This window comes from Cetorhinus maximus, chromosome 17, assembly GCF_964194155.1.
Source record: "Cetorhinus maximus chromosome 17, sCetMax3.hap1.1, whole genome shotgun sequence".
NCBI lineage: Eukaryota > Metazoa > Chordata > Chondrichthyes > Lamniformes > Cetorhinidae > Cetorhinus > Cetorhinus maximus.
The window spans coordinates 99,638,452-99,663,976 of record NC_135895.1 but is presented as its reverse complement, the minus strand read 5'-3'; the positions used below and the strand labels follow the sequence as shown (position 1 = coordinate 99,663,976).

The 25,525-nt window shown below is 44.7% G+C and overlaps 1 pseudogene; it reads right to left on the bottom strand.

Annotated features, from left to right (window-relative positions):
* Window positions 1–209: 209 nt before the first annotated feature.
* LOC144692712 (ferritin heavy chain pseudogene) lies at window positions 210–24,460 on the bottom strand (annotated as a pseudogene).
* Between the last annotated feature and the right edge of the window lie 1,065 nt (window positions 24,461–25,525).

Here is a 25,525-nt window from a genome sequence, read left to right as displayed (position 1 = left end):
TCCCTTCCATTGTGGATACCTTTTAACCAGGCCTTCTTGAGTCAAAGAAAGAGAGAATTTATTTTTTTTAATCCAATGCTGAGTTTATTTACTGTTAGTACATTTCACAATAAAGTCCAGGTCTCAAAAGCTCCTTGTGCAATGTAATCGCTTCAGGGCAAGATCTCAAATTATACAAGCAATAAGCTTGTTCCCTGCAGTCAGTTCAGTCACTCTCCCCACAGGGTGAGCTTGTCAAACATGCCATTCTCAGGGGCTCCCAGTCTTTTCAGGTTGGTGATGTGATCTCCAAGCTTCTTGATCTTCTTCACTTGCTCATCCAAGTAGTGAGTCTCCAGAAAGTCACAAAGATGAGGGTCGGTGTTCCCAGAGGAGAGCTTGTGCAGATCCAGAAGACTCTGGTTCACATTCTTCACCACCTGCAGAGCTCTCTACATTGCCTCCAGACCATTGCTCCACTCATCCTGCACTGGTTTCTTGATGTCCTCCAGGATGATCCGGCCTCCACATTTATTCTGGAATGTCATCAGTTTCTCAGCGTGCTCCCGTTCCTCATGTGACCGCTCCTGGAAGAACTCAGCAAAGTGACGCAGGGCAGCATCATCCCGGTCAAAGTAAGAGGGCATGGAGAGATAAACATAGGAAGAATAGAGCTCTAGGTTAATCTGCTTGTTAGCCGCATCCTCACAGCCCTTAAAAATGCAACACACATACAGATTAGAAATGAGAAGTGAGTCCAGAAATAAAAGTTTAAAAAAAGATCTGTGATTCAGTCTTTGGCTTTTCCGTGAGGAGTAGATGGCAGAACATTGTGGCCGTTAGGTTGGGTGATTCTGGTAGCACTGACTTTGGCAGTTGAGCTGAGGATTTGGAGATTCTTGGTTTTGCAGGTTAGCTGAAGGAGTTGCCCTGTTTCCATTTTGACTGTGGTTTTACCGACTTGTGACTTGCCTCCAGCAATCAGAGAGAGAGGACTTTTTTACCTGCAAGTGCAGCAATGCCTAGTAGATGTTCTTCAGCTGTCACTTTCACAGCACACCCTCACACACCAGGCTAGGGACACCAAAAGCTAGAATACAGAGACTAGGGTTGCAGTTGATGTTTAACCCCTTTTCTTGTGTATTCCTGGAAGGGAAAAACAAACATACCTTTTGCCCAGCAATAGCTTTCTTTCAACTCAGTTCATTCCACAGTCTGAGATATAACTCAACATGAGGTGGTTTCTTCTGAGATGGTAATCAGTTTTTTGCATTGCATCTCTTCCCCTGTCTAAAAGAGGCCTTGATACCTTTTTAGGTGTGACATTCTGTTCCCTCTGTGCTAGTTAGTCAATTACAATCCACATAGGAATTTTCAAGCAAATGGTTACTTTACAGTCTCAGCCAACTTTTGCTTGTATGTCCTTTTTAAAAAATAAAACATGTCTTACCTAAACAGTTCAATCTGTCCATAAGTAATTCAGAGCTATGATCCACTATCATGACATGGACATTTCCCCACTCCCAGAACCCTCAACAAATGTCTTCAACTCCAAGTTAGAGTCAGAGACTTGGCACTGTTCCACGGTACTTTGCTGGCTAGTTACCCAGGGAATGTTAGACAGATTAAAATCTAGTCTAATGCCTGGGTAACTACGCAACTGACCCCCAATCACTCACACTGCCTCTCCCAACTCCCCCGTGACCTCCCAATTTTGCCACCAACCCAATCCGACTACCCTGATTACCCTCAGACTACCCGACCAAAACCCCTACGTGACCTGGCCATCTGCCCCCGAATTGACTACACCCCAAACCACACTACCCCACCCCCACTAACCAGGCCTGACTATCCCCCAACCTGACTATGCCTCTGACCCGAACTGATTATCCCCCAACCCATCTACCCATTCACCCATCTACCTGCTCACCTACCTACCCATCTCACTCACCTACCCACTCACCCACCTATCCACTCATCCACCTTACCTACCTACCCACCCTAACCACTTACCCACTCACCCACCTACTTACTCCTTTACTCACCTACCCACCTCACTCACCTACCCACCTATCCACTTCACCCATCTCACCCACCTACCCACCGTATCACACCCTACCCACTTACCCCTTTAATCCCCTCACCCACCTATCCATCTTACCACCTACTCACTTCACCCACCTGCTCATCTGACCACACTGTGGTAAAGTGAGATACCCTGTCCCTTTAAGAGAATGCAAGTGTACCGATCATGTGACAGCACTGACAAATCACTGTACATTGCTGGCATCTGGGAACTGTAAGTCTCGTTCTGGAGGTTTCTAAGTGAGCACGTATGATCTGGTGTTCTGCCGCATGTCTCAATAAACCATCACTGTTTATTCTTACATTAGTCTCTCCCTGTTATTGATTGCAAGCAGCAACTGATGAGAACATCGGAAGGTGTGCAGTTAGAGTTTGGTTGGCCAACAAACTCATTTACACAAGACATAAAACTCACCCTACCCAATTAATAACCTCATCACCTACGCACCTATCCACCTACCCACCTCACCCACCCTACCTACTTACTCACCTACCTGCTTACACACCATACCACCATACCCATCCACCCATTCACTCATTTATCCACTCACCCCTTCACTAACCCATTGAAAACTGGACATTTAAACTCATCATAGAATATCAAATTTCGTAAAAAGGAATGTGTCCTGTCTTCCTCCCAAGTCTACTCCGCTCCGACAGAATTCCCAGATGGATGCTGCACTGCGCAGTTCTGGAAAAGCTGGGATCGGAAAGCCCCAGAAGAAATGTGGAGTAGCGTCGGATCGGGGGAATTTATGGCGATCATTGCCGCTGCTCGGAAGATCCCGGCCATTACCAAACAAGACTTTGCAAATGTAGTCACAAAGATTGTGGTTGTTTCTGTGTTTGCCTCTTGTGGGGCTTTTCAACAGACAGGGCCCAACACCCCTGAAGAATGTTACTTTGTAAAAATGGTGTGTGGTTTGTAAAAGGAATTGAATCAAGAGTGATGCATATCACTTGCCAAGGGTACAATATCCTCATTTTTTAAATGAAGCTGCTCTCTGCGAAATACCTCTCTTACAGTCCTTCCCTGAATACCTGGACCTGGAGTGAGAATGGACTTCAGCTGAGACTTTCATAAGGACAGAATAAAGGGAAAGAAAGTCATATTTAATCATCAGAAACACCTCGCTAGAGTTGTTAGAAGAGATGGTTCCCAAGGAAAGTGGCCAGCATAGCAACCAAGGTGTCAGGTTTACTGTGGAAAAATGTGTATAAACATATTGTGCCTGTGGCATTCAACCATTACAGGAGACGACAGCATATGACACGCAGGTGCAAATACAGGAGGCAGAAAGGGGAAGTTGCACAATGAATTGATGCGATGAAATCTTAAACGAACAAGAACCAATAAGTTCCCTTGAGACACTTTGAGAATTCTGAATACCCATGGTATGCAAAGAGGATACATGAGTCAATTCAGTGGTTTGCTGAATAATAAATTGGTGACATTCAGACCAAAAGTGTGGGCTCCAGATGTGACTATTCAAAGAATGGTGAATAACATACCAATGGTGAGCTATCTGCCTTTATCTGTTTAGTAGGTGGTTTGGATTTAATTTACAAAAACGAACGATCATCGCATATTTCACCAGGAGAAGGTCAACTGCAGTATCTATTTCTTATTCAATAGATTGAATGTATGAATTCAGATCACTAATATTAGTACCCGTAATAGGATGAATTAAAATAATAATTGGATTGGTTTTACAAGCCTGCAATTCTTCAAAGCAATTTTGCTTTCAAAAGTGTTCCTTGATATATTTATGCATGGTGACCCTGTAATATCTGATTAACACAGCTGGTAAATGGGTATATAACAAAAAAAATAAGCATTTTAAATCACAGTGTCAATCAACTAACTGTGAGCAACCTTAATGAAAATTACTTTAAAAATATACAGAATTATTTTCTGGTGAGATTAGGGTACTGTTGTGCATTCCTTTGTAAATGTTTTAAAAAATCAATACCTTTTTAAAAAATTCCTATAAGTGTCCTTGCATCCAGAAGTTCTAACGTCATTTTTGGAGCCTCATCAAAGACCTACAAACGAGCACCATTAGCAGAATCTCCCACTGGGGATTAATTTATCCTCGGGGTGTGGTTAGTTTTATAGGCAGGGCCAACTTCTAAAGGGATGTTTTAAAAACTAGCGCAAAAGATCACAGAAATTCAAACTGCTCTGAACACAATTTGTGCTTAAAATTCCGTGTTTTTGCGCCAATTTTGCTGATATCAGAGAAACTGCATTTAAACAGCTAGGTAGTTGAATGGAAACTCCATGCATCTGTCTCAACTCCTTTGCTACCTCAATAGGGGTATTAACCAATTCATTTTAAACGGCTTAGCCTCTGCATTAAAAGTACAGAGCAAGCAATTTCAGATAAATATGCTTATTGTTGGTATGCAGCAAACACATATCTACAGCATCTGTGGAGAGATAAAGAGTTAACGTTTTGCATCTGCATGAGTCATTTTCCAGCAGTTTTTGTTTTTGCTTCAGATTTTCAGCATCCGCAGTATTTTGCTTTTGCTTTTAACAAATATCTATACACTTGTTTGCCTATTATTAATCTTCATGAATGCAAATGTAGAATTCCTTTCTGTTGTTGCATTGACCATATTAAATGCTACTGTACTAGCTACTGTAGTCAGATATTCAGAAATGACCAATAGATGTGTTGTGGCAAGATTGTCGTGACGTAATATATGAAAGTTTGCGTATAGATTATTCTTTACCAGAACTTTTTTTTTCTGTTTATACTTTTACTTTTAAAGAAATCATGCTTGTTTTTAAGCTGTGAATTCAGTCCATTTATGCAAGTTGTAGTACTTAAAAATTATGCTTGCAAACTTAATGTAAGAGGATTCATGAATAAGCAAGATGTTTTGAAATGCAGTACTTATTCAAACGTGTTCTTAAAAAGAAGTTGCTATCCAAAACACATCCTGATGGAATTGTGTATTTGTGATTTGATGTCAAACATTAGCTACTTCACCACTCTTTGCATTGTTTAAAGTACAAGTCCTTTGTTTAAGATATCCTGACTATCAAATTTTAATGCAGACTTGCTATGGGTAATGATATAAGACGCGGTCAGGCATAACTTTAACAACATTTTCAACTGGACACCATCTAGTGGCAGTGTTCGAAGTAGTCCATTGCTTATAAGTGGAGTTTCCTTCTTCCTGGGCCCTGTTTTTCCATTAGCACTTGGTGACAAAGTTATTTTTTGAAGGTATTAAGTATACTTTGGCAATTAGTATTGGTAAGTTGTATTTTGGTCGGTAAAATAATTGTAGGTGTTAAACACTGTTGCTCAAGTAGAGAAACACAACATAAGCCAATAATTAAAGGTTGGAATGGAACATAATTAGCTGAGTAACAATTTTGCTACACTCCATTGAGCATTAAACATATGTGCAATTAAATTATATTTGAAGTATGGATTAATTCCTCCCTTTCAGTAAGGGGCTAATGTTAACCACACACGTTTTATATAAAGGCTGTTCTTGGAGAACTATTATAATTCATTAGCAATTGCTATAATACAAAAGGAGTTTTGGCAACTGCAGCTACAGGATTTTATTTTTGTAAACTAGCTTTAATAACTGAAGTATCATCAAGTGGATATACAATTTAAAGGGAAGGCATGTAAGATATTTTCTACAAAAATTCACTAGGGAAATGAGGAATTAGAATAATGTCACAATTAGTTGTTTGGTAGTACAGAACTTGAGTATTGCTGAAAAAAGAGACACATCTAAGCTTTTCGTCTTGCACTCATCGGGACACTCGCAAGAATACCAATACAAGGATGAAAAAAACAATATATACTGCAATTGAAGAGATTGCTGATTGGTTGGCAAGTGGAATTGCCATGGGGAATGCGCCACTGATGACAGCTAACTGCCAAGTGCTATTTGAAATTTAAACCAGGCAGCTTGACCCTGATTGGCCAAGGCATTGCACTGAGGAATGAGTCAGTGAATGGCTGTCACTTATTTTGTTTAGCTGAAACAGGCGCAATGTCTGTACATGTTTTTTCTTTCTGTAAAGAACAGGGCCCTGTGTATTAATATATGTAGCTTTCAGTGCATGAAAATGTGCCACATTGAGATCCCGACCGACAATCTTAAATTGGTTGTCAGCGTAATTCTTAGTACAGTGAGGATTATTTAGCACATGTTGTCCAATCGCAGAATTATATCTAATGTTGGACACTGTGTGTTGAGTTTTGCAAGCACGGGCTGGTTGGGTACGGTCTGTACCTTGCCCATTGTGAACAGTCGCTGGAACATGTTGTTTGATATGATTCACCAGTCTTTGTGACATATGCCCTACATACCTAGCATCACACTGGCACTGAAATTCATATAGCACATTATTCATTTGTGTGAGAGACAGAACGTCACTTTCAGCCCTGAAAAGTGCCCAGTCTACCTCAGATTACCCTGGAAGGGTAAGGTATCTCGAAAATTTGAGCATCAGGTGAAGCTAGCTGTTTCATGCTGTACTATGCACTGGCAACGTGAGTGATGTTCGCCACTAACAGGATGCTGCTGTCAAGCCAAAAAGATGTTCTGCCTATCACACAAATGAGTAATGTGGTATTTGAATTTCAGTGCCAGTGTGATTCTAGGTATGCAGGCCATACATCCCAAAGACTGGTGGATCATATCAAATAGCGCGTCCCAGCCGCTATTCGCAACAGGCAAGGTACAGAATGTACGCAATGCTTGCAAAACTCAAAGCCCAGTATCCAACATTAGATGTGATTCTGCGATTGGACAGTATTTGCTAAATAATCCTCAATGTGCTGAGAATTAAGCTGACAACCAATTTAAGATTGTCAGTTGGGCTCGCAGTGTGGCACATTTCCATGTACTGGAAGCTACATATATTAATGCACAGGGTCCTGTTCTTTGCAGACAGAAAGAACATGTACAGACATTGCGCCTGTTTCAGCTGAACAAAATAAGTGACAGCCATTTGCTAACTCATTCCTCAGGGCAATGCCTCGACCAATCAGGGTCAAGCTGCCTGGTTTAAATTTCAAATAATGCTTGGCAGTTAACTGTCAGTAACCATCAGTGATGCATTCCCCATGGCAATTCCACTTGCCAATCAATCAGCACTCTCTTTACATATTGCTGTTTTCCCCTTATATTGGTATTCTTGTGAGTCTCCTGATGAGTGCAAGATGAAAGGCTTTGACATGTCTCTTTTTTCAGCAATGTCACAATAATGCATTTACTGGATTAATTTAAGAGCACAAAACTATGGAGCAAAAGTTCACTTTGCAAAAATGCTCTCATGGCATATTATAAATTTAATTTCAAATATTAGCGAATTTCCTGGAATCAAGGCAAATGAGAGGCATGCAGACTAGATGAAAAATGACAATTACTATGCTTAACAAAAGCTGAAGTGACTAATTTTAACACCACAGAATTTTATAGAGAAACTACAGACTTTGAAATAAAACCTGAGGAATCAGTATTAGTTCCAGTGTGGCTCAATTGATAGATTCTTGCTGCTAAGTCGAGAGGTTGTGGATGCAAGCCTGTGTCTGAATTTAATCATATAATCCAACACTGCAGTACTGAAAGAGTGCTGCTTTGCTGGAGGTGCTATCTTTCAGATTAGACAATAAACCGAGGTCATAATCTGCTTCCTCAGGTGGATGTAAACGATCCTGACTGCAAAATGCAGATGGGTGATTCCCCTTTGTTCAGGCCCAGCTTCAGGCTCTGCCACCTTAGCATAGGTTACTGCAGCCTGCACTGGCAGGGTTACTGGTGAAGCAGCAGGTTACTGCAGCCTGCACTGGCAGGGTTACTGGTGAAGCGGCAGGGATGGGAAAATGAAAGTTGGCATCCTGAGAGAGGACCACAGGTTCATGCACCATGGGGGTCACTGCCTCTCCCACGGCGGTGCCTCAACAATCCTAGTATTCTGTTAGAGCACGGATTGCTCACTGCTGAGACACCCTGCAGGCCCCTTTTCACATTAGTATCTACAGCTCTGATGGCAGCAAGCTGGGCATCAATGGCTTCAGTCTGAGCTTCCACTGTAGCATTCAGCTGTTGGGTTGGCTTTTTCTGTGCTGCAATGGGAGCTGAGACATCAGCCATCAGACGCTGCATCAGGGTTCGGTCTGGAAGTGTTCTCAAAGAGTTGTCCACCACTTCCAGACTGGAAAGAGTGGACACCAAGCTCCACGCAAAGTTCTATATAAATTGGTGCTGCACTCTTCTGTGCTCTTTGACATTGACCACAGGCTTTCTGGCAGATCTGCCAATGCACCAAGCACTTCATTGTGTATACCCATCAACTTTGTGCATGCCAGCCTGCGAAGTCCTCATCGGAGTTCTTCATAGCAGAACTCGTGTGCAACCTCACCTCTGGCAAACTGGCACCTGTGCTATCCTTGCCCCTTGCCCTGGCTGCAGGCCAGTCATACTCGGTATCTCACCAGGTACAGATTCCACCTCAATGCTATCCTCTAAAGTGAGTGCAGTGTTACTACCTGAGTTAGTGGCTGCAAGTGAGTGAGCACGTGATGGTGTTTCTTCACCATCACTTCACTTCTTCCTCTTCCACTTTTCCCTCCTGCTCCATTGCCTGTCCAGGTTCCAGCTCTTAGTCATCTGAAAGGAGAACGTGACAAGTGTAGAGTTGCAGTGAGGCAATAGGGGAAAGTAAGAGGTGCATGCTTACATGACCTACAGCTTGTAAACCAGAAGACATTGTGGGTTGATGGGTAAGTGGGATGTGAGAAGGGGGATTAGGTGTGAAGGTACTGTCATCTTCATGACAGCTGGCCATGGCTCCAGTCACAGCCACTCCAATGATGGCGAGCTCTGTCTCCCCCATGTGGGTAAAGAGATACAGCCATGCCTATTCTCCCCAAGTTAGATGCTGCAGTCTCTAAGCGAGCACCATCTTGTCCTGAAAGAGACAGGGAAGAGTGTCACTGAGTGTAGAGCAACGTGTTTGGGTGAGGTGTCTGTCATGGTTGAATAGGTGGCACTGTGTGCAAGCTCTGAGACTTGCAACTGTGCTAAACGTGTGAGGGTGAGGTGAAGCAAGTTAATGTGAAATATGAGATGTAATTGATAGAGATTGTTGGTAGGGTAGTGATGGGAGTGCAGTGCACTGAGCAGTAGTGTGAGGATAGTGGTGCAGTTGGTGGGACATAGTATTTGAAAATGCATTTACTGACCTTGACCACTTGTGTGAATATATTGAATTTCTTGCATCACTGCATCCAAATGCTAAGGGAGAGACTCCTGGCTTTCACTAGCATGGCTTTCTGGCCCCACTGCCTTCTGAGAGTTTGTCTGGAGGGCACCCTGTGGATATATGACATCTCTACTCCACAGCACCTCCTCAATGAAGGCCTCCAATGTAACAACAAAAACTTTTGGAGCTGCAATGCCATTCTTGCATCTTTCCCAGTTCAAACTCACTTTTACTATTACTTCCAGCACTGCCTCGGCCAAAATGTATCTCCTCTTTAAAAGATGAAGGTTGGCTCTAAATAATGTAAGCTCATTGGAACTCATGCTAGCCTTTCACAATATTGTGCCCCTGCTCCAGTGTGCAGCCACTCAACAGTGTACTCAGCACAGACTGTATGTTATCATCATTTAAATAAACAGGCAACGTGAGGTTTCCCTGCTGCCTGCATCCAAGCAATGGGCATGGTTAAAAGCGCATCATGATCCCCGTGCCAGTTTTGAGTCTTATTGGATTTTGTGGAATACCTGCCACTGAGCAACAGCAGGACATCTTCCTACAACATCAACACCATCATCTGGCCATTTGCTCCATTGCTATTAATGAGCAAATTAGCAGCTGTTTTTAATACATCACAACAGTGAGTGTACTTTAATAATAATCTCCTTCTTGTACAGTCCTTTGGGATGTTATAGATTCACAGAGTGATTGTGACACAGAAGGAGGCCATTCAGCCCATCAAGTCCATGCTGGCTCTCTGTAGATCAAGCCAGTCAGTTCCATCCCCCCCTCAGCATGTCCTGAGGACCCGGTTAAATGACATGTTCTTTCTGTTTGATTAAGATTCTCAAGAAGCTCAGCTTCTAAAAGGAGTGGCACATCGACCGTGGTATAAATGGCCAATAATCTGGAAATCATTGTCGTCAGAGGAGTTGTTGAACTGGTGGGATCGTTGAGTTACATTAATAAGGCGTCAGCCAGTGGGCCAACATTATTAATCATCTGAAGAGTACCAGCCTGCCTGCCTAAATGTTCCACACTCATTTGCAATTTAATGTAAGAATTTCTTCTCTATGTGAAGCAAGTCCATGCAAGAGAATACGGATTTCCAATGTGTTCATCTTTCATGGCACGAGTTGTCTCCTTTTATCTCAAGGTGTGGTGTGCTTCACCTTTGTCTATGTGGCTGATGCATTTAATCTTTGTTGTCTGATGAAAGGACAACCTTTGCAGTGAGTCTTGGGAGGAATGCAGATGGAGAACTTTGTTTGTTAATTTTGCTCTGCCATTTGAGTGTTGAACATGTGGGTGGTGTCATTCACTCCTTGCTTATTTCCACTTTGCTTCTTGACCTGCCCTACTTGGGCACAATTGGCAGTTTCTATGGACACATCAGATGTGGTTTAGACTGCAGTTTCATGAAATGTGTCAATATGAAGGCATGATTTCAGATTACATGACCCTGAACTCTCAGCTACCTGGAGATTTCTGTTTAGACTGCATTCTAACCATGGAATTTGTTTGATTCATTTGCAAAGGTCAAGTGACTTGTTTTCTGCTGTTAGTTGCTTAGTTTGCGTGAGTATTCAGGAAACAGTACTTATTACCGTAGACTTAAATTACACATGTGAAGTGACCCCTTTTTGGCACTGTAAATTTTTGCTGATTTACTCAACCTCCCTACCTCCATCTTTGATGTCCTCGTCCTCGACAATATCATTACCTCTCTCTCTCTCTCACCCTGGCTGTTGCACCCGGCACGGCCCTAATCTCCTCTCCCTTAGCTCCAATTAAGTGGCTGCAGACTTGAAAGGATATGGTGGACAACTGGTTTAGGCATCCACTGCCACATCTGGCTGGACCACTTGAAACACCATCAGGTCCTACTCTCATCTGCTAAAACTGACGATTATTCCAGGAACATCCTGGAATGCAAAGGCAACTCCTGGATTCATATCACTACTGCAAACGATCTTCTTAAGCCCCTTTTTCCTGGCCTCTCTAACCTCACCTCCAACAACAAGTGTGATGAGCTCTATGAACCAGATAATCCAATCAGCTGCCTCTGCTACTTCCCTCCATTCTACTAGCCTATCTAGCCAAACTTTCTTTAATGCTCCCCCATCAGCCCTAACCCTGCATCTTTCTCTCATTTCTGTCTCCTGTTCACTCGAACCTATTCCCACCAAACTACTGATCACCCAACTTCCCCTCCTGACCTCCATGTTATCTAATCTTGTAAATGGTTCTCTCTCTTCAGATGTTGTTCTTCTCTCCTTTAAATCTGCCATCATCATCCCTCTTCTCAAAGAAACAATCCTGGACTCCTCTATCCTTGCAAACCATGGTCCCATCTCCAACATCCCTTTCCTGCCTAAAGTCCTTGAATGTGTTGTCACCTCCTTCCCATTTTTCCAGGAACTCCATGTTTGAATCCCTCCAATCAGGTTTATGCTGCTGCCATAGTACAAAACAGCCCTTATCAAAGTCATAAACACATCCTGTGTGACAGTGACAAAGGCTATCTTTTTCCTCCTCATCCTTCTCGACCTGTTTGCAGCTTTTGACATAGCTGACCATACCATCCTCCACAAAAAACTCCCCATTGTCATCCATCTCAGTGGGATTGTTCTTACCTATCTAATTATAGCCAGAGAATCACTTACAATAGCTTTGCTTCCTGCTCCCACACTATTGCCTCTGGTGTCCCCCAAAGATCAACCCTTGACCTCCTCCTATTTCTCATCTGCCTGAAGCCCCTCGGCGACATTATCTGAAGACACAGCAATAGTTTTCACACGTATGCTGACAACACCCTGCTCTACCCCTCCATCCCCCTAGTTACTGACTCCATCCCTCTCCCACTGTCAACAGTTTGAGATTAATCCAGTCTGTTTGTAACCTTGGTGACACATTTGATCACAAGATGAGATTCTGACCTTAGTGCCATCATTACGACTGCCTCTTTCCACCTCCATAACATCACCCGCCTTCAGCCAGCTTGGCTCATCTGCTGCCGAAGCCCTCACTCGTGCCTTTGTTACCTCTAGACTTCGCTATTTCAATGCAATGCATGCTGGTCTCCCACATTCGACCATCTGTAAATTTGAGGTCATCCAAAACTCTGCCGCCCTTGTCTTAACTCATAACAAGTTCCATTCCCCTATCACCCCTGTACTTCCTGACCTATTTTGGCTCCTGGTCAAGCAACACCATGAACTTAAAATTCTGATCCTAGTTCTCAAATCCCTCCATGGCCTTGCCCCTCTGTACAACCCTCTGAGATATCTGCACTCTCTAATTCTTGCCTCTTGTGCATCCCTGATTTTAGTCATTCCGGCATGGTAGCCAAGGCCCCCAGGCCCCAAGCCCTGGCATAGCCTTCCTACGCCTCTCCACCTCTCTCCCCTGCTTTCCCCCTTTAAGACCCTCTTTGATCAAGCTTTTGGTCACCTGACTAAGCTCTCCTTGCGTGACTGGTGTCATATTTTGATTTACAATGCTCCTGTAAAGTGCCATGTGATGTTTTATTATGTTAAAGGTGCTATATAATTATAAGTAGTTGCTGCTGTAAAAACTGCCAATTCAAAGCAGCATCTCAAATCTGTCCTCCATTAACAATTATGTTGAGCCTTTGATGTAGAAAAATATCCCAGTCGCACTAATAAAAGATGGATGCCGAGACAAAGGGATATTAGGAGGGATGGAAGTGGGTTTTATGGAAGGTTTATAAGAAGGAAGAGGGTCATACAGCAGTGGAGGGGTTAAGTGAAGCCTAGAAGATACTCAGCCTAGGTAACTGCATCCAGGGTCATCGATTTTGGTTTGAAGAAAGAGGTGCAAATGTCCAGAGTCAGAGCAAGGAAAAGTTCGGAGGAGGAGGTCTAGACTTCAGGATGTTCCAGCGATAGGGAGAGTTGAGGCCATGTAGGGATCTAAATACAAGGATGAGAATTTTAATTTTGAGGTCTTTGAGGACTGGGGCCCAAGGTAGGTGAGCAAGCTGATGGGTGATCTGGACCTTCATCTGGAACAGACAGCAAAGCTTTGAATGAGCTGAAGCTTATAGAAGGTGGGTGTCGGGAGCCTCCAGAAGAAAACATTGGAATAAAAGACTGCGATTGCTGGGAACCTGAAACAAAAACAGAAAATATTGGAAACCCTCAGCAGGTCAGGCAACATCTGTTAAGAAAGCAGGAGATGGGTATTTGGTGTCGAAACCCTTCCTCAGAGTTAGGAGATATCAGAAATGGACTGCGCTTGGAGGAAAATCTCCAAACTCATAGACTGGAGAAGAAACAGAACGATCCATAAAATGCATAGGTGATGAACAGAACATTATTAAAGGGTAGAATTTATAAATGTAGGAGAGAAAAGGGACACATGATGAGAGAAATCAGAGAAATTTGAGACTCATGTACCTGAGAAGAGCTAAGGAGGGATGAGTGAGTGGAACTAGAAGCATGAAAAGCCAGTATGAAAGTGGAGCCAAGTCCAGTGGTGCGAGAATCTAGTGGGAGAATGGATAGGCTGTGGCAGCATCAAAGGCAATGAAAAGAGGTGGCAGACTGCGCTCAAGCCTCTAGTGCAAAGCAGTGATCCACTGCAAACAAGTCATTTGTCTGCTGGATCTAACGTTCCATCATATTCAGTGGTAAGGATATTTATATAGACGATGAGCTGGAATTTGTGGGGTTGACTTATACCATCTAAATGACCCAAGGTTCTCAAATGAGCCAAGATACCAAAGAGCTGGCCAAATTTGTATAGATTGAAACCTCTGGAAGAACACTAGTGGTTTACCCGGCATCTGTAAATCCATAGTAAGCTGAAAAAAAGCACCTTTGCTTTGGATGGGAGCTTCCAAATGACATATTTAATTGCTGAATAGGATTCCAAACTTGTCTGTATATGCTATACCTAGGGCAGGATTCTCCCGTCGCCGGGTGGGGACGGCAAACGGGTCTGAGAGCGGCCGGGAAACGGTGCGCCGCCTGTGATTGGCCCCCGACCACAATGTCATGCTGGCTGGCCAATTGAAGGTCAGCCTGCGTGAAAGGTGCGCTGAGAAGCTCAGCGCTGCTGGGGTGGGGGCGTGTGTGGGGGAGCGCACATTGAAAGCTCGCTGAGGGCACAGAGCTGCCTCAGGGAGCTGAAGAATTGTAGAAACAAAAATAAAGATTTAAAAAATGAGAGAAACATGTCCCTGCACATGACTCAGTCACATTGACAGGCACACATTAAAAATGATGTCTAAAAATTATTTTTAAATTGCTGTTGGAAACCTCATACCTCATCCTGACTCTCGCGTGCTATTTTACACCCGATCTGGTCAGGCGCACAACCCACCCACGGGACGCAAAATCCCGGCCCTTGTGTAAATACAGGGTTCGGCCATTGCTAGCGGGCACCTAAAGTCTCCTGTGGAGTTTTTCTAGTCGACTCAGCTCAGTTTTGCACCCAGACTTGTCTGGATGTCACATCCTGGAAGAATAATCACAATGCACTGGGAGCTCACAGCAAATAAGTAAATACTCAACATCTCCCTAGCAGGAGACGTGAATCAACAGAGTTAGTGAACCACCTATATTTCATCTTTTCTTGTTCAAGCTTTATCACTTTGGAATGCCCTTCCTCGTGCTGTTATGGGTATTGTTTCTGGCAGTTCATGTTAGGGATGCAAAAATTGTTATTGGACAATTAATTTGTGAATCCATTTAATCATGTTGGGATCTGTCATGCTGTATTTTAACCTTGATGCCGGATGTATTGAATTTGTTCTGTTTAGTGCTTTAAAAAAGTCTAAAAAGATTTGTTGAACACATGCAGGAAATGTACTATAGGGACTGCATAAACCAATATACAGATTGATGATAATTTGCATGATTAGTTGTCACGTTCCTTTGGCTGACTGAACATAACTGCCAACAATAAAATAAAATGTGAAAACAAAACTATAAATCAGTTCCAAATGGGCTATACATGGAGAGGGAGAGGGAGAAACTATAATTTGTTGTAATGTCTATACACACAATGGTTTCACCTCATGACTTTCATTTCCCATTTCTGTTACTGCAAAAATAATGTTTAATTCTCAGCTGAAAATAATTCTCTTTCATTCTTACCTTTAATCTGTTTAGGTAACAGTTAAGGACAGACCCTGATTGTATTGGAGGATACATCAAACCAGTGACTGCTTTGTTTATGATAATACTTTGTACCAAAATGACTGGCATAGTTTAAAAACAGATTATGGATACTTTTGAGTCAATCACATTCCTTAATCTGCGAATAAAAAAAAAGTCTATTTTGAAATTAAAACGTTAACAATTCCCTGAACCTTTGAAGCTGAATGCTTTTCCAAAGATTAAAAGTAGAATGACATAAATTATTCAGGCAACAGGCACTTTCCCGGAGTACCATGCTTAAATCAAAATTCAGACTGTGTGCGCTGTGATCTTTCAACACTGTGGTAGCTGATCGCAATCTGGATATCGTGAACAGTGATGCCTCCTACACACTACTCTTCAAGCAGAGAAAATCCTGCAACTTACACAAGGAAAATATGTGGAACTATTAAACTTACTTTAACAGAGGAGCAAGTCACCCTGTTGTTTGTTTCCTTGAGGATAAGTGGTCCCACTTTAGAAATATTTCCAGGCCTTGCACCATTCATGGTGATTTGGTGGGTGTTATTGCAGTGGAATTGAGATGTCCACATCAGTTTATTACCCCCCCATTCCTACCATGAACACCATCTTCCAAGACCAGAAGAAGGTCACCACCATTACAGTAGGTGAATGCAAGTGAAAAGCCCAGAATTGGAGCTTGAAAACTAAACGGTTTGCTTGTGAAAGAAGTCAAGCTGGCTTTCAGTATCATGCAGTCAGTTTATCCCACATATTTCTAAGACGAAATGTTTTAGGTTTGTAATGTTTTAATTGTGAGAGACCTATGGAATGAGAATGAATGTGCTTCTTTATACATGGACTTGGCTGAGTATGCATTAAGTTCCCTCTTTATCACTTGGAAATGATGAAATGGGAGAAGTTGCTGAATAATAAGTGGCAGTGCTGCATAAATGTTCTCGCAAGCCGGATGTTGAAAAGAAATTACAGACTTTTGTATTTATAAAAATTGGAAAGTAGTCAAAAGCTGTGGCAAAGTTAACCCTGTCAACCTAACTTGAGGCATATGTACTTAGGTTAAAAAAAAGACGCCCTCTCCTCTCCCCTCCATCCCCTTCTCCATCTTTTTCCTACCCCTCCATTTCTCTCTCTTTCCCTCTTTATCTATTCCTCTTCCCACCCACTTTTTTTCCTTTCTCTCCCTCTCCATCCCTCTAACTCTTTCTCTCCCTCTTTTCTCCCTCATTTCTACCTCTATCCCCCTCTCCCCCTCTCTCTACCTCTTTCCCTCTCCCTTTCTCTTACCTCTTGCCACCCTTATTTCTATACCCCTCTCCCCCTCTCCTTCTTCCTTATTCCTCATGAGGGATGGGAAATCCTCCCACACCAAAGGTCCTTCCCTGACCCAGGGTAACTTTCGAGTCCCGGGGTCAGTTCAATTCAGGAGGCCTCTGATGCAGAGCCCTGTCAAAATAGAAGTGAAGTTTAGTCTCGGATTGAGACAGCCTTTGCACTACCTGCCAAAACTAAATTTAGCCATCATGGAAATGATAGAAAGTTACAGCATGGAAAGAGGCCATTCATCCCATAGTGCCCTTTCCAGCTGACAGCTATCCAACTGTAGTAGTTTGATGGCTCCTCTGGCTTCAGGCCGAATTGGTGGTCTTGCTGCTTTCACTCATGGTCTTCTGCTTTCAGTCTCGAGGCAGTTTAAAACTGCAAATGGATGACCTATTTCCTGTTCTGAAGACACAGCTGTGGAGTTGAGTTCTTCCTTCAAAATCTCTGTCTGCTGCAATGGAGAGAGGGTCAAAGCAGACAGGGCCCAAAAGCTTATTGGATGGAGAGAGAGAGAGAGATATTGGCGGGGGAGGGGGGGAGGGGGGGGCGGGGGAGGGGGGGATCTCCCTCAGCTTGTCCTCACTTCTGCTGAGAAAACGTGTTTAAAACATACAAAAGGCTGGTTTGTCATGTGACCGCCCTCTCCAACTGACCAGTAATTCAAACATGATTGTATATTCCAATCGTAACTTCATTAGTCGGGCCTGGGAACTCCCCCTCATAGGGGAAGCCAATGAAAGATCTTTTCTTCTTGATGATTTTACTTGAATTGCCGTAACCTACAAGGCTCTTTTTCAGCTGGCAAGGATGCAATGGGCCGATTGGCCTTCTGTACTATAAATTTTCCATTTTTCTATGTCCGTCTTAATGGAAATCAAACGCATTTTCAATCCAACTATGGTGACTGAGTTTCTAACAACTTTCCCAGAAGGAATGGAACTCAAATCACTTCTGGTATCCTGGCCCTTGAGAGTATAAAATAATTAATCATATTTAGTTTGATTTTATGAACGTGCCACTACCAAAAGCCATTTTGGCATGAGCATAGATATTGAAAGTCTGAAGAGGAACATCAGTAAAATCCCAACAGCAAACCAGGAAAAATGATTCAAATCAACCCGAGGTCCATGGCTGTAGATTGTTTACTGTTCTGGCTGGAGTTGCTCAACTTCTAGTCACATAGCTCTTTGTCCAGTGTCGACACATAATATAAAACCCTCAGGACTCCTCACTGTCAGGAAGAGTTGAAAATATCTGTAATGTAAGCTGTTCAAGTACACTGGACAGGACTCGGGCTGAGGAGCATTTTGAATGCAAGCAGACTAGAAAAATACACGTGGAAAGAACCACTGAGAAGTCAGGAAAATCTCTCAATCACCAAAAAGCATGTAATCAAACTTGAAGGGGATCTTTGAGGGGCAGCCTAATTCATTTACCAGCTCATTCGGTTCTGTTAAGGTCTACTTTTCAGCAGCGATGACAAATTGAAGCTCGGCATGTCCAGAAACATATTAAAAACACATCTGGCTGCCAAGCCATTGGCCAGGTTGTGTTTTAAGAGAAATTCACCTATAAAAGAAATAAATGATCCCACTAAGACTGGTGAGGGATATATTGATGGCTGAATGATCCTGGAAAGCTGACATTGATTGTGGGCCGTTCAAAATAAAAGTCAGGCTGTGGTGACAAACATCCCAGCAATTGCAAACTAAATCTGCTGCTGAACAGAAATGGCTTTAATTTTTAACAGCTCGAGAGAGGAGGTCACCACATCAATGGATAACCATATTCTGGTACACATTTTATTTAGACACTTTGCATATTATGTCATGACTTTCACTGTAATTAAATATTAATAAAATGTTATGCTAGTTAACATAGAAGCACAAATACACTCCAAAATTAAATGTTCACAATGTCATGTTCACTGAGTGAAAATCACTGAATCTTCGAGCAGCAAGTGGGGAGCTAGGTCTTGGGTGGAGGAGAAAGGCAAATCATAAGTTTGGATTAAAGGCCTCTAGACTTGTGATTGTAGCTGTTAACAGTTCAGGTTTTGCCCCAGCCTCTTATACAAGGACTAACATCAGTTTCTCTAGGCAGGCCATGTCTCTCACAAACTGAAATCCGCTATCTTTACATCCTGCTGCACTGAGTGACCATGTCCAGTTGTAGCATTGAAACCTGACAAGGGGGAACAGTGGATTGGGCACAGGAGAAGAGACTCTTCAAGTCCTTGTCAACTGGGAATGCTGAACAGTGGGAAGTGAAACCGAAACATGGAGCAGAATTTTCTGCTCCCGCAGGAAGTGAAAATCGTGGTGGGTGGTGGCTCAAAATTTGGTATGAAGGCAAAGGTCTGTTTCCCGCCGACAGGAAATTAGTTTGGAATTTTGTTCTTCCGGCTTTGATAGCAGCTTAAAGGCAGCTCGAGTTTCCTGCTGGTCTATGTCGGGAACCACATCTGCATTCATTTGCATCTTTTAAATGTTCATTAAAAGGCCGACCCACCAGAATGACGTTCCCCCTCCAAATTAAGTGTCCCACCAGCAGATTATTAGAACGGCCTGTTTCCCAACGGTATATAAGTGGCGTGCACCTGGCGAGCTTCACTTCATCTTGCAGTGTGTAGGCATTGCTCTTGCCTACATTAAAGAGTGGTGCTGTGAGATTTCAGGTACCTGTATCACACGCTGCACCAAGGCAAGACAGGGGAGGCAGACTTATGGAGAAAGAACAATATCTCTATACACATTGACGTATGAACCGGAGGAACTCTAGGATGTCCTTTACCTGGGAGGGGTGGAGTGGGAATGCCATGGTCTAGACAAAGGGCAGGGAAAGGGCTTAGCACTTGCCTGGTGGCTTTGAGATGGAGAGAAGCCTGTAAATGACATGCTCCCTTAATGTAACACTTCAATTCGTTCACACATCCACTGAGGTATCGATGATGCAGGCTGCAGGCAGGTGAGGAGACAGAGCGTCTGTCGCCATTTGGCACAGGGCCATGAGGAGCAAGGGCCTGAGCAGTAGTGGCAGCGGGGCCCTCTATAAGGTAACAAAGCTGACGAACATGGAGCACTGCAATGGCGAGCATCGGCCTGACCATGGGTATATCATCGATGGTGCTCTTATCTAGAGATGGTCAAGGGGCAATACCAGAGACACCCTGGTATGTCCTGGGGTGTGGCTGTTCACATCTGCCAGCTTCTCCAGTACGAGCTGTGGCCGCAAGGACTCTGTAGGAATAATGCGAGGCTCCTTGGTTGCAGTGAGTGAATGTGTGTCTGGCTGCCATTTAAAAATGGCACCATGACCTTCAACTCCATGAGGTAATGGCAAGGTGGGTAACTTTCTGCCCACCCCAACACGAAATTTGCCAACCCCCTCGTGGATGCATAACTATGAGCTGAAAAGCAGAAGACTGGGCCTGTTCACCCACCTTGCCACCCAGTGAGAATCACATGGATCTTCCCGCCCAACACCGCACTTAGTCTCCAGAATGGAAAATTCCACCCATAGTCAGAACACTGTACAGCATCACTGGTACTTTACAATGCCTACAAATAAGAGGACAGGTTGAAAGAGTTTACGGTTCTTCCATATAAAACCACCCACTCTCCACTTGTGAAAGCATCTCGCTGCCAGAATGTCGTGGGCAGGTGTCACCAAGTTCCTTCATTTTCTCTGTGCTCTCAGGGCCTTTAGGGTGGGGCTGGCCCCCACCTTGTCAGCATCTATGAGCAGTGAGGCTGTGCTCCTGAAAGGGTCAGGTGCTGAAGGCAGACAAAGGATCATTGAGGTTGGCGGTGAACACCCATGTGAGGATCCTGCACCCCGTCTTCCCTCTCTCACTGCAACTGTGAGCGCTCTCTCTCCTGCTTTTGACTCTGTTGCCGTGCACTAATCGTCTCTACTTCGATGCACAGGGAGCTCTGCCAAGCCAGCCAGTCCCTCAGCTCCATTCAGGTCCTCACCTCCAGACAAGAGGACACCTCCTCCATTGAAGAGCTGGAAATAAGTAGCCGGGAAGACCTGTCACAGTGCTTACCCACACCCTCCATCAGCGCAGAGACACACATCTTGGTGGGACCTAGATCTAGAGCAGGCTCAGGTTCACAACCTGGTGGTCACCGCACGGACACATGTCCACAGCAGGAGGAGGCGGGTTCAGCTGAGCTCCCCAGCACTCAGAGGACTGCTGGGGAAGAGGCATCTGTGAGGCCCGAGTCAGATGATAAACCTCTGGATTCAGACTTCCAAATCATCGCGGAGAGTCGGAAGAAGATGGGGGAACATCACACAGAGCTGTTGGAAGCCCTCAACAAAGTGATACGTGAGTCAGAGGTGTGCATCCGCCTGCTGTCTGGTGAAGTGGTGCCCACATGTGCATGTATGGTGGTCTCCATGGGGAGGATCTTGGACGCCATGGAGACCCTGGTCCAGAAGAATGCTGAGATGTGTGCAGACCTGCACTCTATCGCGGCAGCCATGGGTGAGTTCCTGCAGTGGCAACGCGAGAGGGAAACGGGGCACCTCGACCCTCCAGGTCCTCCTTCCCCTTAAGGAGTCAGGCCGGGGCCCCTGGGCACCCGAAGGGAGGAGAAGCGGCAGCTGGACACCTGTGGAATCTCAGAGGCCGTCCTCTCCCTCCACCTGTGACCCCCTCAACTCGTCCTCTGTCACCATAGAGGGAGTGGCTGGCCTACAGGAGGACAGCCAAAGCAACCCAGGCTTCTCAAGGTGGACGCATGCCAAAGTTATCAGAGGCAACAGGGCCACCATTTGCACAGACTGTCGCCACCCCTCATGCAAATGTCAGGACAGCATCTAGAAGAAGTGGTAGGCCCAGAAAAGTTAAGAATTTCTGATCACAAGTGGTTGCAAGGGTGAATGCATTTTGTCACTATATAGTCTGCAAGTATATCCACTTTCACCGAATAATGTGTAATGTTAACTTTCAGCTTCATCTACAGGATTCACAAGCCCTCCCTCTGCATCCCCCCAACTAGCAGTTCAGCTGCACCCAGCCAAGTGATTCTGGGGGGAGAAGTGTGTGTGGGGGGTAGAGCCTTTTGGAGCGTTGTGCAAGCACTCTCCCACGTATGCATCCATCACACTCACCTCACTGTCCCGAGCATTTTCAATGCTGCCTGCTGGGCTTCTATTTCAGTTGTCCATCTGAGCTGAACTGCATCTCCGCCCACCCACTGACTGCACTCCCCTGCAGCACCTGTTCCTGCCCAACACGAGGCTTCACTCACTTTCGATTTGAGAAAAATGGTATTCATCACGTTTCTGCTCAGCTCCCCCATCCTTTCCTCTCCCCAGTCACCCATGTCCTTTCCCCCAGCACTGTTGACCTCCCAGCATCTCCTTCCACCTCTTCACTGTCACCTAGAAACCCAAACCCTTTTCTTTCCAGGATGTCCAGGTGAATGTGCACGCTCCCTGCCTTCCTGAGAATCCCACCCCCTTCCACATTGATCTCCTCGACCTCCTTCTTCCCACCCCCAGGGTCCATGTCTGCCTCCGGGTCCCCACCAACCACCCTCGCCATCCCTTCTACTGCTACCATTGCACCCTGATCTTCTAACCCTTCCAGCTCCCTCTGCTCCCTCTCACACTCATCATTCCCTCCCACAACACCCACCCTCAGTTCACTCCCCAGGAGGCAGTCATTGACTCCACAGACCACTCGCTTGCACGTTGACCTGTACATTCCCCCCCACTTACTCCATCCTCCACCCTTACTCCCACCCTCACCCTTACTCCTTCCATCCCTCTGAACTTCTTCTTCCCCTTCGAACTCCTTTCTCCCCACGAAATCCTTCCCCTCTCCAAACTCCTTCCATTACGCCTTCCTCCTCCTTATATCTACCTCTTCAGTTGCTGCATTTTCCCCAGTTACATCCTCCCCCTGAACTTGCTCCCCCCCCGCCAATGTCACCACCCCCAACACCTTTGTCCCTCCCCTCCCAACCTCACCCCCCATTGACATCTTTGTTGCCCCCACATACTTCAGCCCCCACCTGACACCTCGTCTCCCCACCGGCCCCCGAACTCACTCGCCCAGTACACCTTCCATCCCTAGTCAAACCTAGACCTTCCTCTCCTCCCCCTTGCTGATCATCTGTAGCAGCCCATGGCCAAGACCATGATGTTCCAAAGCAGACCTGAGACATCAATGGAGACCTCCTTCCTTCCAAGAGCTGCTCCGTGGTGGAGTCATGTCCATTGGAATCCATCCAGCATGCGATGCACGTGGTCCTCTAGAATCTGGTAGCCGTAGGGCTCCAATATCTTCTGCTGCTCAGATATCCATGATCTGGGCAAGGACCTAACAGTAAGTCCTGACTTCTGCGTGTCCCACTTGTCCAGATTAGCGGGATGCAAAGCGGGTTCACACTGGCATCCAGTGGGATTGGCATTCTGCCATGGCGGATGCCATTGGATGAACCCCCTGTGCTTTTATGACGGTGTGAAACCGATTTTTGGCCTCTCGCTATATTGTCCCCTCCCCCGCTTGCCATGACACCCAACGCCAAAGGGGCTGGAAAATTCTGGCCTGTGTCTCATTAGCATACCACACAATAAGAATGATTCCCTCATACTATATCTCCCCCAAATTATCTGATTTGCATTTCTTTTTTAGTTGAACAACCTCTGTGGCAGTTTCACTAATTTATTCGAATGGGTCCCCAGTCCTTTGGAGGTGATTGGAAATTTGAGTCCTGCCTGTGATCTCTCAGTCTCTGCTGGGCAGAAGGAGAATTTGTAGCTGACTCAGGTTCACCAGTCTGGTGATCATATTGATCTCTCAATGAATGCAGCATCTCTGGTCTAATTGGCTGGGTAGATGACGGCTTCGACTGTGTAGGAAGTTGCTTCTGTGTGGCGACTAGTGCATGTCTGTTCCGTCTCACTGCACCATTATCTGTTGGAATGAGTTAGGAGTGTGGATGTGGTATCTGTTCAACCACTTGTCCATAATGGGCTTGGTTTTGGATCCAAACTGGCTCTCCTAGTTGGAGTTCTGGCAGGTTGCATGCTCTGTGACATTTGTCATAGTTCCACATCTGGCTGGAATGATACTCATCGTCTTTCTCCCTCACCTTGTCCAAGTTATCACCTTGTACCTGCAGCATGAGTGTGTGTGGGACAGTAGGGAGCTGAGTTCTCAGCCTTCTTCCCATTAAGGGTTCACATGGTGCTAAAGCATTTTGGAGTGGAGTTGAGCGATTCTTCAGAAGTACAATTTAGATGTCATCATTCTTCTTCAGCAATACTTTGGCTGTACGTACTCCTCTTCCAGCTTCACCATTGCTCTGGCTTGACATTCTGTGATACCCAAATGTCCTTGGTGTAATCATTGTGGTATATTAAATCTCAGAACACTCGGAATGACCAATCTCTCAGCATAAATGAGTAAATCATCCATTACACTGAGATGTCCTCTCTATTGATGGTACTGTCTGAGAATGGGATTGTGTGGTGTGTATGCTGGCCATACTTTGATGCAGTACTCTCTGACCTGAACATGTACTTTGCCAGATTTCTGTTCATCTGTGATTTCATTCAGTCGTTGAGTTGCTGCTGGTAGAATTGAGGTTGTTGTCGAAGCAAAGGTTTCTGCCTCTTTGACAAGGACTACATGACCTTGTTTGGGTCTTGACATTGGGATATGGGACAAAGCAACTGCTGCAGTCTGCTGTGTTTGCGGAACATACTCCGTCTTTGCATCAAACCTCACCACCCTCAGTCTGAATCGTTGTATTCATGGAGGCATTTTTGCTGACTCCTTATAATTTAAGAGTGCCCCAAAGGGTTTGTGGTCTGTCTCTATCTTGAAGTGGAGACCCAAAATATAACCTTCAAACTTTTGACGAGCCAATGTAGCTAATGCTTCTTTCTGTATCACTGCATAACTCTGTTCAGTCTCTTTCAGTGCATGGGATACATAGTAAACTGGTATACGCTTTCCATCCGTCTGTACCTGAAAGAGTACAGCTCCCAATCCTGTGGGAGATGCATCTGCAGCAATGATAGTGGGTAGTCTCGTTCAAAGCAAGCTAAAATATCAGGTATTGTCAACAGCTTGTTGATTTTCTCAGAAGACCTCAGTTGTGCTATCTCCCAGCACCATGTATTTTCTTGTAACTGCTGACGTAGTGGCTCATGATGACAGCTGGGTTGGGCAGAAACTTTCCTACTTGGTTTACCATTCCCATGAATCTCTGGAGCTCAGTCATGCTGCGAGGAGCTGGAAACTCCTTGATTGTCTTGCCTTCTGTGGATCAGCAGATGCATCCACAATATGCCCAATTAACTTGACAGTGGGCTATGAGAATTTGCATTTGCTGTTGTCGGATGTGGAACTTTTCTGTGTGTAGGCAGACACACTGGCTTCGTTTCAGGACTTTAGAGAGATGTGGTATGCTGTCTTCAGCTTCCCTCGTCCTGTGAACAGTTGAGAAAATTCAGCTCTGAAGTTTTTAGGCTGATCTTCTCACTTTCCAGTTCCTCTACTCTGCAGATCAGATCTAAGTCAGTGCAAGCTTTCCTGCTTAAGAGTGAACAGCACTAGTTCAGGGTCACAATTAAGGTTTTAGTGATTTTCCTCTCTCGATATTGGAGGGTTGCATTCATTTTCCCTATGACCTTGAGTTCTATACCTGGCCCATATAATTTTTTGCATGATGGCTGAAGAGAACCTTCCTCCAACAACGGTTCAGCATCAGGA